General features: G+C 36.4%; 1 protein-coding gene across 1 annotated transcript in view; it reads left to right on the top strand.

Moving 5' to 3' along the window:
• The window catches only part of PRUNE2 (prune homolog 2 with BCH domain), a 215,805-nt gene that overhangs the window by 129,618 nt on the left and 67,291 nt on the right, over positions 1–18,896 (top strand). The window lies entirely within an intron of this gene.

Raw genomic sequence — 18,896 nt, 5'->3', positions numbered from 1 at the left:
TTTGAAATAGGCTGAAAAGCAGTATGCTTTGGGCTGAAATGCAAGAATAAGTTAAGTCTGGAATTATAAAGAGTTAAATAAATCAGATATTATTGAATTGAATCACTGCTGGTTTTAGGAGAAGTTACCAGTTCATTTGCTGTAGTTGTACTGCTGAGCTAAGAGACAGTTCAATAAATCAACTCAAGCTTGATGGATTCTTCAATTCATTGAAATGAGTGCGTGGAAGAGAAAAGAAATCTCTTAGTATTCCCTCTTTGACAAAAGGGTATGCAAAGAGCCTGAATGGATGAATGGTTGATTAATTTTGCCAGAAATTTTCTTGACAGCAGGAAATGTGTTTTTGCATTACTCTGTTTGCCTGGGATTTATTTGGTAGAATATGAATTATTGCATGTAAATTTGCACCTAAGGCTATGTTCCTAAAGTAGATAGCTCTTGGTGAGATTTCTGAGTATAGGACCTGTAATATTCTTATATGGTCTTGCCCTCTACACCCTTATGGGTCGCCCTACAGCAGTTTATATAAATGTCTGCTCTCCTGATGTTAGTAGTAAAGTCAAGCACTGCGAGAGATTCAATATTGAGCTTGTTTTGAGTGATCATCTGTGCCCTCTCGAGAAAGGATGAGGCTGGAGGCAACCAACTGCTGAAGCTTGATAATTCCTAGACTCATCAACCTGGCAGTTTACTTATAGACTTTTACCTTTAAATAAGGAAGAGAAGGCACAAGGTATCCCCTTGAATTTTTACATATAGTGAGCCTACAAATGAGCATGCTTCTCAGTTTTATCTCAGCAAGAAGGGATAAAGTTACACATGAAAAGACTTAGGCTGCTACTGGAGACAGATGAGTTTTGTGAGCCTGTCTATAAGAGGGGCAGCCTGTCTACTTACCACTTCCTACCTTCCCCATAAAGCTTGATGATCTGCCACCTGTGTACCCTTTCCTGTTCCTGGTGGAAAACAGGGGGGCTTATGATTCTCAGAACTCTACTGGGGCAGAAGGTAATGCTACCATGGCTTCCGTTTTAACCTCCTCTGTTGCCATATTCAGATGAGGAATCCTGGAAGCCCAAGGAAGAAGTCACACATAAATTATTTAGCTATTTCTTGTTCATTTTGTCTTCCTTGTAGAGGTTAATGTCCTCTTTTACGTACCAAACCAGAAGTCATTTGTGACATAGGACACATTGCTTCATTTTGCAGTATGTACATCCTTTATCACACACCAATGCCAAGTCTCCTGAATGCTTTCCACCACAGTCTTTGTACTATTTCTGAAAATAACTGTAAACAGAAATTCTCCATTAAAAATTTTCAACATACACACCCCTACTAAGACATGAGTCTATAATGGTATTCTCATTAACTATCCAAATTTACCTTCTGATATTCCCCCCCCCAGAATACAATAAGAGAATATGTGATTAAAAGAAAGTTTAAGTGCTAGACTAAATATGTTTTCTTTTATGTTTGTGTCATATATAGCGTTTAACCTCAAAAGAGAGCAAATGGCTTAAATAAATGTACTGGAACAAAGCTCAGAAAATTTGTGTTCCAGTTCCTGCTATCATCAAATAATAATGTGATATGAGGAATATTCCTGAAGTTTCTTGTTCTTCAGCTTTCTCTTCTGTTGAGATCGCTAATTTCTATCCTAGTACCAGCTAAAAATCAGATGTCAATATTACTTTGTTCATACATAGAAAAGTCAACATTTCTCCATAGACATAAAATTTTATTTTCCTTTTTAAGTGTCATGACACTTTCAGCTTTTGATTCTTTGCACATTGATAATGTTCAATGGCAGCTTCCTAAGCAGGTGCAGCCCTGCAAGTCTCCCTTGAGTCTCCATGACTTCTAGTTATTTCTTCTATTTCCCTGTCTATGGCCTCTAGGAATCCAGCCGGTAGTCTTCCTACCCCCACCCCCAAGTTCTTTTGGTGTCTCAATGACTCAGCTTTCAGCTGTCATGGAACTAGCCATAAGCAATGACTAATAAGGAAAAAAGCCCTATTTTTTTTTTTTCAATTAAATCAGGGGCTCTGTTTCTAAAACATGAAAAGTAATGATTTGGAAGAAAATATTTTCTCCTGAAGTGGCCTCTGTTACTGCAAATGTCCACTTCTGTTATTATAATCACACAGTAGACTTCATAAGTTGTAGATTTGTTTCTCTATTCATAGTTCTTTGCTTAAGGAGAATTAGTTCTTTAAGTGCTAACCCAGGGTAGACCTAGTTCCTGATACCCTTGGACTCAGAGTCAAACTACAAATTATCTAAGTTAAAGGACATACTCCATGAGAAAGAGGGACCCTGTAGGTGAGCAGGATTAGGAAGATGGAGCAGGTGATATGGCAGAGCATTCCAAGCAAGGGCAACATCAGCCTATTCCATGTTTCCATATTCGAAGCAGAGAACGCATTTCTGAATTGAAGAAAGCTGTTCACCCATTGAGTGTCTCAGCTTGAAGACATGTGTGAGGCATTTCTCTATAAAAGTTACCATTCAATAAATCAGTACTGGGATAAGACATCCATCCACCTGTTCAACGGGGCTCTTTGAAAAAGAGAAAGTTGCTTTTCATCCAAACTTATATCCATTAAGTGGGTAGATTGGCTTTATTGGGTAATTTTTTAGGTTGAATATGAAAGCAGATTTGAGAATCATGGAGAAACTCGGGAATATAGATAAGGACAGAGAGACAAATAGACACAGAAGCTTTCTAAATCACAGGCCTTGGCCCAGGTACCAATGGTCACTGGAGGACTACTCTTTCATTCATTCTATCTCAGTCAGAATTGTCTTTGAAGGACACACAGCAACCAGGAGTGATAAAGACAGAAGCTCTGTGAATTTGCACATCTCAAGACCTGGGAAAAACCAGACACAAACTCCATAACCTAGACATTGCTCATTCTTAAGTCAGTTGGTTCTGCTAACCAGCGGCCACAGAGTTACTGGGTTGCTTGTTTGCTTGTTAAGAAGTAAATTCTTTTTCTTTTTAATTAGTTACTTTTATTGATTTACATTGTAGTCTGTGTTTTGGAAGTATAGGATTCCCCTCTTCAGGTGTCGCTACCATTGTCCTTCCACTCCTGAAGCACACACAGTCCACCACCAGAATCTACTGTGCTCCCTCCACACCTTGTGCCTGTCCTACCCTCTTCCCCTCTGCCTCTGAATGCCTCAGTTCTATAGTCATCTTTCAGGGGTTAGTTTTGAGTTTGACTTTATCTGATTCCTTGTTTGGTTTTCTCTATATTCTTCATATAAGTGACACCATCAGATATTTATCTGAGTTATTTTGCTTAGCAAAATCTGTCCATCCATGTTGTTGCCACAAATGGCATGAGTTTACCTTTTTTTGACTGCTGAGCAGTATTCCGTTGTGTGTATATACTACATCTTCTTGATTTGCCCATCTGTTTTGGGGCACTTAGGTTGTTTTCATAGTATGGTTATTATAAATAGTGCTGTAATTAACATGGGAGTGCAAACTTCCCTTCAAATTGGTGTTTTTGTAGTCCCCAGGTAGATTGCTAGGATTAGAATCTCCTAGGGGCTGGACCAGCCTACATTCCCAACAACACTGTAAGAGGCTTCCATTTCTCCATACTCTTACCTACGCTTGTTGTTTTGGTCTTTTTGACAGGGGTCATCTCACAGGAGTGAGGTAGTATCTCATTGTGGTTTTGATTTGATTTCCCTGATGAGAAATGGTAAACACTTTCTCATGTTCCTGTTGCCATCTGCATGTCTTCTTCAAAGAAGTATCTATTTAGATCTTGTGTCCATTTTTACCACATGGTAAAAACTAAACTTGAAGAGAAATCTGTTTCTCTGTCAATCTGGACCATCACACCATCTGGCTAATTTGTCAGGCACTTTCTCTAAACCTGACAGCTCTTTTAATCAGAAACTGTAGAAGTTACGTAACTTAAACACTGGGCTACAACAACAACAACAACAAAACTTAGAAAAGGACTCTTTCTAACATGCATAAGGTAAAAAGGTAATCTCTAAACTCTTCCTGAGAATGGATAATTTCTAATGACCTAATTGACAGATAAATTTACTGTTACTATAGTAGTAGCTGTTGGTCCTGATGCTCTCATAGAGGCTATGATGTATTGAGGGCTGGCTTTTCAGAGATCTCAGACTAAGCATTTTATAGATTATCTCATTTTATTAAGTAGGTTTCTCTTCTCAGTTACCAGATGAAGGAAGTGAAGCTTAGCATAATCAAGTAAGTTGCCTAAAGGTGTAGAGATAGTAGAATGTGGAGCTAAGAGTTGAATCCTAGCTTGTTAGATCTCAGTATCCCTGTTTTTAAGAACTGTATGTTATTATTTGCTCATCTGAGGTTAGGACTACTTTAAAAATAGGATGTGAACATTTTTTTCTTAGAATTTGGGGCTTCCCCAGTGACTATGAAAGTTCACTCAATGACAAAAATAGAAATAAGAGTCATTGGTTTAGAAACTGAGTTTGCACAGTATGAATTGAATTTTTTTGTTTATTTCAATGTATACTACTGTTCTCTGCCCTATTTGCACATTAGAATAATAGCTGTGACTCTCTGAAAAATACACTGATGCCCCACCTTTAAGCCAATTAGATTTAAGTATCATGGAGTGAAGTCTGAGTATTTTTTAAAATACCTTTCTAGGTTATTCTAAGGTTCAACCAAGGTTGTGAACCAGTGATATGGATATGCAGGTTTGGATAACTCAGGCTCAGAAATGGATTTTGATGAATTTTCAAGGTCACCTGTTATCAGGATGTTACCCATTCATTGGACTCTTGCATTGCCCTAAAATAAAAAAAAATAAAAAAAAAAACATATGTTGGGGTTACCCAAATGGAGTTGAAATATTAACTATGAACATCATTTTCAATAATCCCCAATATATAGTTTGTTGTTCAAATATGCCTTATTTATCCATAACTGACCTGTATTAATATTTTTTTTTTCTGGAATAAGGAAAGCCTGGAAACTACCTAAGAAACCTTAATTTTCCTGTAACAGGAAGTCAGTGTTTTAGTTAAGTCCTGCCTCTTTCTTTTAAATCATCTACTTTTTTCTCTAAGAAAATAAAAATGTTTATTTTATTAGCAAGCCAAAATAAACTAAAAGACAATTGATGGAAATTTTCAAATTTTACCAGCTTAAAAAAGGTAAATGGCCAGTAAGTATAAACTATTCATGCAGGTATTCCCCATCCCTGATTTTTTCTTTTTAGTTCTCCTACCCCTTGAACCAGATGAAATTAATGATGTATTCTTGCTGAATCTGGTAACATTTCTGAAAAAAAGTTTAATGTGATTTGAATGGTTTTTTTAAGCTTCCCGAACTCTCCTATTATTCTCTAATATGCTTCTTATTTAGGGTGTTTTTGTCCCTTAAGGGACATTTGACAATATCTAGAGACATATTTGATTGTTTCACTGGGGGATGAAGTTTTCTATTGGCTCCGAGTGGTTAGAGGCTAAAGATAATCTAAACATCCTACAATGCAAAGGATGGCCCCTGCAACAAAGAGAGATCCAAACCCAAATGCAAATAGCGCTAGAGATTGAAAAATCTCGCCCTAAAGTTATTTCCTTTTACCTGTTAGGAATTCAGATTACCCCCCCCCATATTTGGCCTGTTTAGAATCTTCCATAAATAACTAGTATATAATAATAGCATATAAATGCAACTCTTGTTCTACCAGAGTTAGTTAGCCAGATACTCTTTGCCTTCTAGGCAGAGCTTGTAGATCATTTCTAGTCTGTAGTTAAATCATTCAGTAGATCATATGTATGGTGCAAATAGCAGAGGAAGATTGATAGTTATGGTACAAGTGGTGAAAATTTGAGCATCTCAATATTTCAGGAGGCAAAAAAAGGCATTCCTCACATTGACTTAAAAATATAAAGACAAAAAAGTCTTGACATTTTTTTTCCTGAGTTGATTATAGATTTGTTTTTGGTTTTTCACGCCTCTTTATAATATTCTTTTTAACTGGAATGCAAACTTTGATGAAATTAAAATGTAACTAAATTAGTTTCGTGAAAATATCTTTCCAAGCATCCTGTATCTCCCAATAATGGGGCTTGGTTGACTGAAAAAAAAGATAGTGGGCATTGGGGAAATTGTATGATGTGTGTTTTCTATGGTAGGGATTAGTGTGTACATTTTTATGTGTGTGTATATGTGTGGGGGTGTGTGTTACCTCTTGGTGTTTGATATCTAGGAGACCACCTGTAGATTTATCTGCTCAGCATCCCTCTTCTAGGAAGTGACTCTTACCCATCATTGGGTACCATGTCTGTATTTTGTGATCTTTCCACCGTACTTGCTCAGTGCAGCACTAGGCACCTAATCCAAGTGGAAAAAACCAGAACATCTTCTCCAGGATTTTTAAATTCAAATCAGAGAGACGGTGGGCTCTGACTACAGTGGAAAGGCTTGTGCTGTAGCTGCAGCCTCCCATGTTCCCACTACTTGGATGACACTAGTTCCATTCAGAAGAGGAGAATGTAGCCAGAAGAGAATGGAGAAGTTGAATGACCAACACATCCCTGCCACTCCCTGCCCAGAAGGCATCCCCCTAGTTCTTCTTTGACTTCTTTGAGAACACAACCCAAATCCTTTGCACTTTCTTTCTCTTTACTTAAGCCAGTTTGAGTTAAGTTTCTGCATCTTGAGACCAAGAAAGTCACAATAGCACAGTGTCTTTACCTGAAAATGAATTTTCTCCAGCTCCCCACACACAGACATCTCCAAATGAAAATAAACCACAAACCCCACAGAGTATCCATTTGCAGGAGGGGGTTTCTGGTAATTAGCTCAGATTGCAACAAATGGCACACACAGACTGTTGGCTCTGCATGTGTGCGCTAAGATTGGTGTTTACCCTATTATATTCCAATTTAAGAATGTCATAAAGTTTATCAGTGAGCAAATGGAAACTAGCAGAACACATATATGGGTGGTGTGAGGTATATGCCTTGATCTGTAGATTTTTTTAGACTTCAAAAAAGAATAATTACTTTTATTGGATAGATAGCAAAGGACACACAACCATATCCCCCACTTAAACTTGGTGATGGTTGGGTATTTTTAGCAAATGAGTTGTCAGCAGAAAGGCTTCATTAGACCCATCAGGATATCTGCCCATGAAGAACGAATCCCAAACTGTACTGACAGTTTCCTTGAGCCAAAATGATGAAGCACCTCTGACAAGAGCCATATTGTGCTCCCCATGTAAGGAGCATGAGGAACAAAAGAGACAGTTTGATCTTCATTTGGTCAGGTTAATATTGACACAGCTTAGAAAAATCTGAAGTGTGTATAATGTACATATACAGCAAGCACTCCAGAGATTTGACTGGTGGTTTCCATAAATCAGGAAGGGGTACCCAGAGAAGAAAGAGATCTTCTGCTTTCTTGCGGTTGTCTTCAAATTAGATGATTTATTTTTTACAAATGAAAATAAGTAGAGTAGTAAATGTCCAGGCTCATGAGTTAAAACAAGTCAATAGGGGCCTCCCTGGTGGCACAAGGGGTTGAGCACCACACTATGAAGCAATCCACAGCCTCTGCAGCGCGAGTTCGATCCCCAGCAAGCCAGGGAGCAACACACATGGTGAAGCTGACCTTTCCTGTCTTGTCTGCTGCTCCCCTCAGCAGTGTATTTCAGTGGATCTGCCTGTTCTGCTACCCACTCTGTCTCTGGTGAATCCTCTCACCCCCTGCACCTCTGGCCTGTACCCAGCTCTTGTATGCATAAAAAAAATAAATCTTTAAAAAAAAAGAAGTAAATAAGGATTTTTTAAAAAAATCTATGCACAAGTAAAGAAATAATTTATTATTATTATTTGACGGCTAGGGTGTTGCCTAGGTTCTACTATTTGAAAAATAAACATGCCTAATGAGTGGATTGTCCACTACACATTGGTCTTGATATAGATAGCCTTATAAATGTACATAAACTTTAAGAAGGCTGCATAAGTGAAACTACAATCTACCCTTTTTCTCACTGAGTCCTTACATACATACTGTGTCCAAAATTTTTGTTGATTATGGGCCTGATCTTAAAGAAAATGTAAATTAGGTTGAGCTAGTTAATGTGTTGTGGACTTTTTTGTCTTTAATTGATTGAGTACTTAAATGTGGAAGGGTTCACAATCTACTATTAACCATTTGTGAGGCTGCCTAGGACTGCTATTCTATTAAGTTATTTTTTGATGTAACTTTGGTTGTCTTATGCTGGTTCTCTTTAAGATGGGGCAGGATTTCAACTCACTTAACTTCGAGATGATCTGATCTGAAACCAACCCATTTTATTTAAAAAAAATTCCTTACCTTAAACCTGCACTTTCATATGAATTATCACCCAAATTTAAATTTCTTGTGTGTGTGTCTGTCTGTCTGCCTGAATCTCTCTCCAGTTCTCTATTATGATTAATGGTATGGTCATAATGAGGTAATACATATTTGTCTTATGGAATGAAAACAGTAATGTTTAATTTTCAATAAATGCATGCTTCCCTCCTCTATTCTTGAAATCTTTAAATGATCACCTTATAAAGATAATTGCTTAAAGGACTTAGTTTCTCCCCTAATACTTATGATTTGCTTGCCCTAAATTGAAGCATCTGCAGATTGATATATCACTTTGTCTTTGATCGTCCTGCCTTTACAAGAGGACTTACTTGAAATGATGGTGAAAACTATGGGCCTCTTCCTATTAACATGATTACTCTATCAAGGTAAAAATAAACACTATTTTGTCCTTTTGTCTTTCTACCTACCTCTGTCCCTGTAATGGTAATGTAGGGAGCATCCTTAGATGATGAGATTTTAATGTAATGAATGTGAAGTGGGAACCTTTCATTGCTACCAGGTCAAGGAAAAACTATGAGGATAATTCTAGGTCACCAGTGATTATACCTGTTTTCTGGCACTTCTTTCTGTGCACACAGGCATGCCCAACTTTTTAAAAGTAGATACTGCTGCAAGAATATCATGACATTTAGCAGATCCTTTGGGAAAGTTTTTCATTTTAGGCCCAGACACTTAGTTATGATCAGCCTAGATTAATAATTTATAGTGTGCTCCCAGACTTCAAACTATACTACAAAGCCATAATCATCAAAACTGCATGGTATTGGACCAAGAACAGACATACAGACCAATGGAATCGAATAGAAAATCCAGAAATAAACCCACAGATTTATGGTCAACTAATCTTTGACAAAGGAGCAAAGACTATGCATTGGAGCAAAGAAAGTTTGTTCAATAAATGGTGCTGGGAAAACTGGGTCGCTACATGCAAAAGAATGAAGCTTGACCACTACCTCACACCATACACAAAAATCAACTCAAAATGGATTAAAGAACTAGACATAAGACCTGAAACCATAAAATATATAGAAGGAAATATAGGCGAAACACTACGTGATTTGCACATCAAAGACATCTTTACAGACACATCACCCAAAGCAGTGGTAGTAAAGGCAAAGATAAACAGCTGGGACTACATCAAATTAAAGAGCTTCTGCACAGCAAAAGAGACAATAACAAAAACAAAGAGAAACCCCACCAACTGGGAGAACATTTTTGCACACAACACTAATGATAAAGGACTGATCACAAAAATCTGCAAAGAGCTGATGAGACTCAACAACAACAAAGAAAATAATCCAGTCAAAAAATGGGCAGAAGAGCTAAAAAGAAACTTCTCTGAAGAGGAATTGCAAATGGCCAACAGGCATATGAAAAAATGTTCAACATCACTTGTCATCAGGGAAATGCAAATCAAAACTACCATGAGATACCATCTTACACCGGTGAGAATGGCACATATTAAAAAAACTAGCAACAACAAATGTTGGCGAGGGTGTGGAGAAAAAGGAACTCTTCTGCACTGTTGGTGGGAGTGCAAACTGGTCCAACCACTGTGGAGAGCTGTGTGGAGATTTCTGGACCTACTAAACATAGAGCTTCCATATGATCCAGCAATTCCACTCCTAGGTATTTACCCAAAGGACACAGAAACATCAATTCCAAAGAACACCTGCACCCCTATGTTTATAGCAGCACTATTTACAATAGCTAAGCTTGGGAAACAACCCAAATGCCCAAAAATAGATGACTGGATCAAGAAGATGTGGTACATATATACCATGGAATATTACTCAGCATTCAAAAAAGATAAACACATGCAATTTGCAGCAACATGGATGGCGCTGGAAGGGATCATGCTCAGCGAAATAAGCCAAAAAGAAAAAGAAAAATACCGGATGGTCTCACTCATAGCAGGAATCTAGAAAACTTAAATAAGGGACCAGGAAAATGAATAACTATAAGAAAGTGAAGATCGGAATCAACAAAAAACTATGAACCAGAGACACTTTTGGGGGGGCGGGGGCGGGAGGGGAGGGATTGGGGTCAGAATGGGGGGGCTGCAATTGTATGGGGAATATAAAAATAAAATTTATTATTTAAAAAAAAATAATGAAATAAACCAAGCATGGCCATTGGAAAAAATAAAAATAAAAATAAATAAATAAAATAAAAATTTTGAAGATTGAAAAAAAAATAATAATTTATAGTGTGGACGAGAAACTGGAAATTTATAACAAGTCATGATAATATTGGTTTATAAATAAGCACCTTGTTATCAGTGTTTGTTAATATCAAAGATACTTCTTGCTTATCTACAGTAACAAGAGAGAACACTAAATAGAAATGCATGTTATGGAAAAATACCTGTTTTTTTTTAATGAAATTATAATCTAATTAGTATATCTTTAGTGGTAAAGAATTTTCTCCAAGGGTAACATCTCAGAAATCAAACCAGCCTAGTTTCTAGTCCCATTCTTCATACCTCTGAGTTTTTTAATCTCCCAAAGCCTCCACTTTCCCAGTGTAAGACAGAAATTATGTTAGCCCCCTCATCATGTCATCTTAAAGTTTAAATGGTGTGATATAAAGCACTAAGAAGAATGTTAATACAGAAACATTGCATTATTAAATTATGTTAGGCAATGTACTGTTGGTTTAAGTAAAAATTATATTAATGTGTATTTATGTTACATATTCATTTATATTGTATTTTAATTTTCACAAAATTTCATAAAAGGAGTCTCTCTTTAGCTGCAAAGAATGATAATATGTACTTCCACAGTTTTTATTTTCAAAACTGTGATGTATAATATAATTTTAATAGACCCACTGAAGCTCTTACTACTAAAATGACTTGGCTAGCTTATAAAATAAGAACAATAGAGTTTTTAAAATATGACATCTGGTAAAAACATGGGAAATATCTTTGCTTACCAATTAAAGAGTGTATGAAAACAGAATAAATAAAATCTCTTAATTTATGCATTTTGTGTTCTCATAAATCATTTCCCTGTCAAAATTATCAGACTTTATTATTGCTGAATATTTTAAACATCATAATGGAATTTTGGTAGCATAAATCATAAAGCTTTCAGTTAGAACATTTGTGTACATACCTCAGCATTTTTCCTATATCATGATAAAAAAAATAGTCCTAAGTCTAGAAATAAATCCACGCAGAGTATAAATGTCAAACTCTTACTCTTAAATTTCAGTAACTCAGCAATCCATGCTGGCTGCTGTGCTTACAAGGGAGTTATAGTTGTCAAACTGTGTTTCTAAGACTCACTAATTTCAAAAATGAAGCTGTACAAGCTTTTGTTTTACTCTTGGTAATGATTTCTATTCACAAACATCCTATCTCCAGACCACACCTGCTCACTTGATTTCTCCATTTCCTACAAAAAGAAAAAAATAATGTCTATAATAAAGTCGGGAATAAATTGTCCATGACATCAGAAAGTAATTTCATTTGGTAAAAGTCTTAGTCAATATATTTCATGTACAATTTGTAAGAGAGACAACTTTTTTGGATTTTGTGTACTGAACAGCATGCCAGACTAAATAGAAAGTATTAACAATTGGGTAATCTACCGGCAGTCATTGGCATTTGGAGGTGAAATGGTGGAAATGATGAGAAAGACTGTCCATAATGACTTATTTGAAGGAAAAATCACTACACATTTCACTACACATTTTATAGGCTTAAAAGCTCATTTACTGAGTCTAACTTGGAATTAAGGATAAAGAATTCGTTAATTCGGTAAATTCTGACCTCCATAGTTTTTGTATCTTACATCACTTTAAAATGACTGCTTCATGTGTAGCCTTGTGTAACTTCAGTATCTCAGCGAAATAAGCCAATACATACATGGAGTTTCACATGTGAATCAGGTAAATGGCATTAAAATGTACAGGATTATCATTTGAAATTTCATACACATTATAAAGAATATGTGGCAAGAAATCATAACATGAATAACAAGTTCCCGTATCAAGAATTTGTAAAATATTTTCTCTGAATCAGGTTAATGCCATGAATCCTCGGAATGATAGCTTAAGAACCAGGAAAGGAAAGAGACCTATTGCTCATGGTCTACCAAGGGCTGGCCAGAAGGCCAGCCTTTTGATATATGTTCTCGAGTTTTACAGTAGGTCTATGAGGTGGGGGCTTACACAAGAGGAAACTAAGGCTTGGAGAGGTGAGATCACTCACCCATGTCACCCAGCTAGTGAGTGATAGAGTCAGAGTTAACCTCATGTTCAGTGGAGCCCAAAATCTTTACTAGAAATTTTACAGGCAGCACCCTAACATAATGGAGAAATACAATCATAATTTAGATTAAAAATCAGATTAATAATTTGGCCAAAAATGAAAAATGATATAAGAATTATGTAAAATAAAATAAAATATAAAAAAATAAGGTAAATCCTTCCTCAAAAAATAAATAAATAAAGGACTGTGTTTTACTAAATTGTAAAAAAAAAAATAAATATATAGAATCCAGTTTATAGTAAATTTCTAATAAGTTTTAATGAATATGACTATTAATGTTATATCTTTCTGATCAAACAAGGCTATAATCTAAAAGGATAATATACATGTATCTATGTATGTATGTATGTATGTATGTATATATATATATGTAAACGCTAATATTGTTTATTGTTTCATCTTGTACAATTATTTGCAATACTATTTCTTTATTCCATAATAATCACAGTGGGGGGACTCTTAAAGGATAAGGTGCAGCTTCAAAAAAATAATTTGGCCAAATTATGACAACTTTAATATAAATTTAGCTTAATGTCCACTGTATACATCAAGGTCTTGAATAATACTATTTCATTTAACATTTTTAATAATATTGATGAGAAATAATAATATTGATAGACATTAAATGAAATGACACTATTAGAGGACCTGCTTTCCTTATATGTTCTTCACTTGAAGTCAAAGTTTCCAAGAACCTATTGACAATGTTAAGCAAGGACTTACTTTACTAAATTTCACAATGTATTCTTTGAATACATGTAGAAATTACATTCTTCAATTATATAATTACAGAAATGTTTTCCTTGTGTTTTTGGTAGCCTGATTTTAATAGCATGATATTCTTTTGTGTGACTTCCACAATTTATTTAATCATTTTTGTATTGTTGGCTATTTAGGTTGTTGCTAAGTTTTAGTTATTAAAAGAATTAGTTCAGTGAATAGCTTTGTCCACAAACCTTTGTGTGCATATCTGATTATGTGTGCATCTGATTATTTGTTTAAAATATACTTCTATTAATGTTTGAGAGTGCCCATTTGGAAATATTTACCAATAATAGGAAAAGCAAAAATGAAATATTTTATTATTGAAGGATATCTTTGGTTATCAATGAATTCAGATGTTTATTAACCATTCGCATTTCAATTGTGAATATTCTTTGTTCTCCAGTTGTTTTTCTATCTTTGTGTCTGCTTCTTCTGATTGATTTGTAAGAACTCTTAATCCCAAGGACATTAAACCTTTCTCTTTCCAGTTACAAAAATAAGACAATAGTAATGATGCTTTCAAATAGTTTTAAAGAGGGTTCTGATTCTTGAAGAGTTCTGCCTTGATGTGGAGAGCTGGTTATCTGGAGAGAAGAGTAGCTGCAGGGAGAACAACAGGAGGCTGTCCCTAAAGTTCAGGGAGCAGATGACTATGACTGAAGCTCAGACAATAGAGAAGCTGGAGAAAAGTGTTTGGACCTGAACTATGTTGTAGAGGTGAAGTTAACAGAATACGCCAATTTGAGGAATGATGAAAGAAAGGAATCAAGAATGATTCCTAGATATTTGACCTGAATAACCTGATTGCGTGTGATGCCATTAAAAAAAATATGGAAGAAACTAGCACAGATGTGGTATATATTTTATTCAAGATGCTTATTAGTCATTATATGGAAATATCACATGGATAGATAAGGCTATAGGTTCAGGTGGCTGTAGGTTTGATTGTCACTGGCAGATAGTTTGAAAGTCATCTAAGTGGATGGTAAGAGAAAGGGGTTTGGAAACCTAGTCTGGTGCAGTAAACATTTGGAGATTGAATAAGGAAGACAAACCAGCAAAGGTGACTGGAGAGTAGCCAGTGAGTTGGGAGAAATACAGTGTGATGTCAGAAAATGAAGGAATTAAGTGTTTCAAGAGGTTCAAGTCAACCTCACGACCTTGATTCTTCAGAGAATTCAAGTAGAGTAAAAGCAGGAAAGTAATTTTTGGATTTGGAAACCTGAAAGTAATTGGTACATTCAAGAAGAGTATTTTCAGTGGAATGATGGGGGCAGAAATCTGACAGGAGGGACTTGGGAGATAATGGGAGATAGACTGGCAAAACAAAGTGTGGTATTGACCCCCTCTCATAGAATATCCTCGTTCAGATGGTTACAAAACATTATTTGTATCACTGTTTTATTTCTTGTGATGCATTAAAGCCATTAGCATAAAGCATAAACACTGCATTTTTTTTTTTTTGAGAAATGGAGTAAGAAAAAAAATAGAATTTTGTGACTGAATGGAATTTTCCATTTGTCATTGTACTTTCAGTCACAAATGTAGTAAATATTCTGGACACTGGGCCTCACTGGTGGCGCAAGGGGTTAAGCACAGCACTGCTATCCACAGCCTCTGTAGCACGAGTTTGATCCCCAGCCAGGGAGCAACCCACATGGTGCAGCAGACCTCTCCTCTCTCCCTGCTGCTCCCCTCAGCAGTGTATTTCAGTCAGTCTGCCTGTTCACTCTGTCTCTGGTGAATTCTTTCACCGCCCCCCCCACCTCTGGCCTGTACCCCAGTTCTTGTATGCATATATAAATAAATCTTTAAAAAAATATTCTGGACACTATCACTAATCTTGGTGATTTTATTAGAGTAAAACTATATCATTTCTGTTTCCTATGCTTTGTCATCAAGATCATTAGCCTCCTTTTAGGGCCCTTGAGATCTGCACCTTAACTTTTGGCTGGAAAATCATCTTTTTCCCCACATTTACAGGCTTCCCACTCGTTCCCAAACTAGGATCTATTTAAGCAAAAGGACTTAAGACCTTTAAAAAATATTTAATGAGATTAAGTCTTTGGAACAATGAATGACAAAGAGCTATGACAGGGAGCAATTTCCAGCTTTCCTAATTGATGGGAACAATTTGGGTTTTGTTCATCAATTTCTGTTTGCAATGACCACTAAAGTAACTTCCTAAATTTCAGCAGTCTCAGGCAGTGTTCATATCAAATGTGAAGGTTGTTTGTTGTGGTGGGTGTGGTAAATTAAGGTGGAATCCCTTTATTTTCCAAGCCTTTGGCAAATTGAGTGGGATATATATATATATATATATATATATATATATATGTATACACACACACACGCACACATATATGTATACCGTTTTAACTTAAGGTGGAAGAAACATTTTAAAGGCATTTGCACAGATTAACAAATAGTATTTGTATACATGTAACTAAAACAGTAATTTATCAGGTAGAAGGCAGATGGAGGGAATAAAATGCCAACCTGTATCTACAGTTGGGTTGTATTGATGATGAAGTGCTGTTTATTCAGGACCAGCCTAGCTTGTCAGCAACATAAGAGCCGTAGCAGCACATGACTCCCTGCATAGCTAGAAGACAATAATAAATTATCTCCTATGCAAATAGCACCGCCATAAAAGCAGAACAAACAGACTCAGTCTCCTGGATTCCTGAAGATTCTCACTCATTCCCTTGTTTGACTCTGTTTTAAACTTGAAACTCCTAACATTATCCTAAATCTAGCAAGATCAAATCTGGTTTGAACAATTGTATTTGGATAGATAGGACATAGTGGTTCATGGTCTCTGTTCTGAGATTGCTATAAAATGTAATTTTGTTTCTCTAATATGCCTAAGTGACTCACACAAATCTTTGTTTTATCAGTATTTCATTTGATCCTATGGAATGCAGGACCACCCAGAGAAAACTGGGGGAATGTTAACCAAAAGAGTTTGATCTTAAGAATCACTTAAGGGTACCTGACAAAATACAGATGCTTGGACCTTTTCCTTGACCTGCTAAATGAGAACTAGTAAAGACCCAGAAATAGGCACCCCCTGGTGATTTTTGTTATGAAGCTAGTGTAAAGAACAGGAGTAGAGGGAGTGAGTCAGTAAAAGTCTCATGACAGGATTAAGATAGTCCAAAGGATTGGTTCATAGGAAAATTTATCAATTAACAAATGCCTCCCTAGAGCAGTGCTTTTAGATTTCAGTGTGCATTCAGATCACCTGGGATTCGTAGGGGAAAAAAATGCAACTTCAGGGCCTCCCCGATGGCCCAGCTGGTTGAGCGAAGCTCTGTGAAGGTGTCCGCAGCCTCTGCAGTTCCAGTTTGTGGGAAGATTCCCACAAGGCACAGCAGGCCTCTCCTGTCTCTCGCGCTGCTCCCCTCAGCAGTGTATTTCTGTCCTTCTGCCTGTTCTGCTCCCTGCTCTGTCTCTGGTGAATTCTCTCACCCTCCTGCACCTCTGGCCTGTACTCCAGTTCTTACATAAATAAATAAATCTTTAAAAAAAAATGCAACTTCAGTAAGTTCGGGGTGTGGCCCAAGACCTCTCTGTTTCTCATATGACACTGGGTATTGTTATCAACGCCTGCCTGTGAACTTGAATCCAGTAAGATCCTACAATCATCATTTTAACACAGAAAAATCCAAACAGATTGTTGCTGAGCCAACATTTTTGAATAGCAAATGTTCCGCAATAGGGCTTTCAATAATACTGATTCAACTGGATCCTTATTTTGTGCTCAAATACCAGTAAAACCTGCCTTGTCTTGATTGAGTGACACAGCCAGAGGGTCATAACATTTTTATTATATGTGAACATCTCTTAAGAATGTGCTTTTTTCCCAAGGGTTTATAAATATATTAGGGGATGTTATATACATAATACGATTATTTTTTTCAACTCTTACGAATTTTTCTTTTTCTTGGGGCCTAGAGCCCAGGTTAGGAATAGTTACCATGAGGTATACCCATGAGGGAAATGTCCATTCTCATCTTCTAGGATATTTGGGAATGTTTTATTGAAGCTGCTGCTCTTGCTGCCAGCAGCCTCTTCAGGCCCACTGCTGAGTGGCTCCTCCTTGGAAGATAATTTCCTGTTTTTCTTGAGGCCTACTCTATTTCCTGCCTCTTCCTTGCCATAAGCTGGTTATTAAAAAGAAAACTGTAGGGATTTTTGGTCAAAGTCTTCAGTCACTGGAGATAAAATGTAGGTAGCTGCTCTCTGTCTTTGTTTTCCTTCAGGACCATATCTTCTCTCACTTTTAATAATGGCAAGAAAGCTCTGCATTGAAATTCATGATGAATAATGCCAATAATGACTTAAAATCATTTTATCTATTGAGGGATGCACCTTGTTGATAACATGAGGTCCAAGAAGATAAAAACTTCATTCTAAATATCTGTTCTGAAATTCTTCTGTTATTGCAAGTAAATTAATTTTATAAAAAACTCCTACTTAAAGATTGTTATTATGACATTTGGGCAATAAATAAACATGAAAGATGACACTATGCTATTTGCAACATATGCTTCCAAAATATTTGAACATCATAGTTTTTCATGACCAAGTCAGTATACAAGGTCCTTGGTGTTCATCAGCAATATATCCTGAGACCTTTGTGAATTTCCATGTACAATTCCTTGTGAAGGAGTAGCTTTTACAGGAGTAAACAACAAAACTCCTGGAGGTATGGAAGCTGGTGAGGGCTGGCCTGCACATCTGTCTCATGACAGATGTCTCTCAGAGGTCTCACTGACCTTGAGATCCAACACTGCAGGATTATAGAGTGCGTGTATTATGGATATTTTAAGTGATTGGTAAATAGTCTAAGCCACCAATATCAAATCCACAAGTTTCAAAGAATTATCGCATACAAATAATTGACCTGGCCATGGAAAAAGTCTGCACTTATACGCACTGCACTATTTAGCAATTTGCAACAGTTATCTGAAGAGGGGGTACGTGGTGCTCCCACTTCCTATGGCATACATTTCTGTAGCACTATAATATTTTACCAACCATTTGCATAATTCTAATGATTTTTACATCAAAAAATTACTAAAATTCCTTTTACCTCATGAGTGATTTTTATTCATGGTGATTTTTATCAAGTAGCACACTAGACTGAAAGTTGACTGACCATACATGGTGATCATATATACAATCATAATTCTATGCTATGATAGAAGATTATGTAGCACATATTGGTTTTATGTTTATATCTCTCCAGTCATTCAGTAACATCTCTTAAGTAACCAGTATATGTCAGGCAATATGCTAGGGGCTAATATATGGTCTTCACTGAATTTCTTTAAGGAAGAAAGACAATTGTGCCAATAAAGTGGTTCTCATTGCAGTCAGTTAATGAAACCGGAAAGGCTGGCACATTTCCACAGATGATGTGAGCCACAGGTGTGTGTGCCC

This window comes from Talpa occidentalis, unplaced genomic scaffold (genome assembly GCF_014898055.3).
Source record: "Talpa occidentalis isolate TD23 unplaced genomic scaffold, MPIMG_talOcc4v2.1 talOcc4.7, whole genome shotgun sequence".
NCBI lineage: Eukaryota > Metazoa > Chordata > Mammalia > Eulipotyphla > Talpidae > Talpa > Talpa occidentalis.
This window is presented reverse-complemented; position numbering and strand designations above follow the sequence as displayed.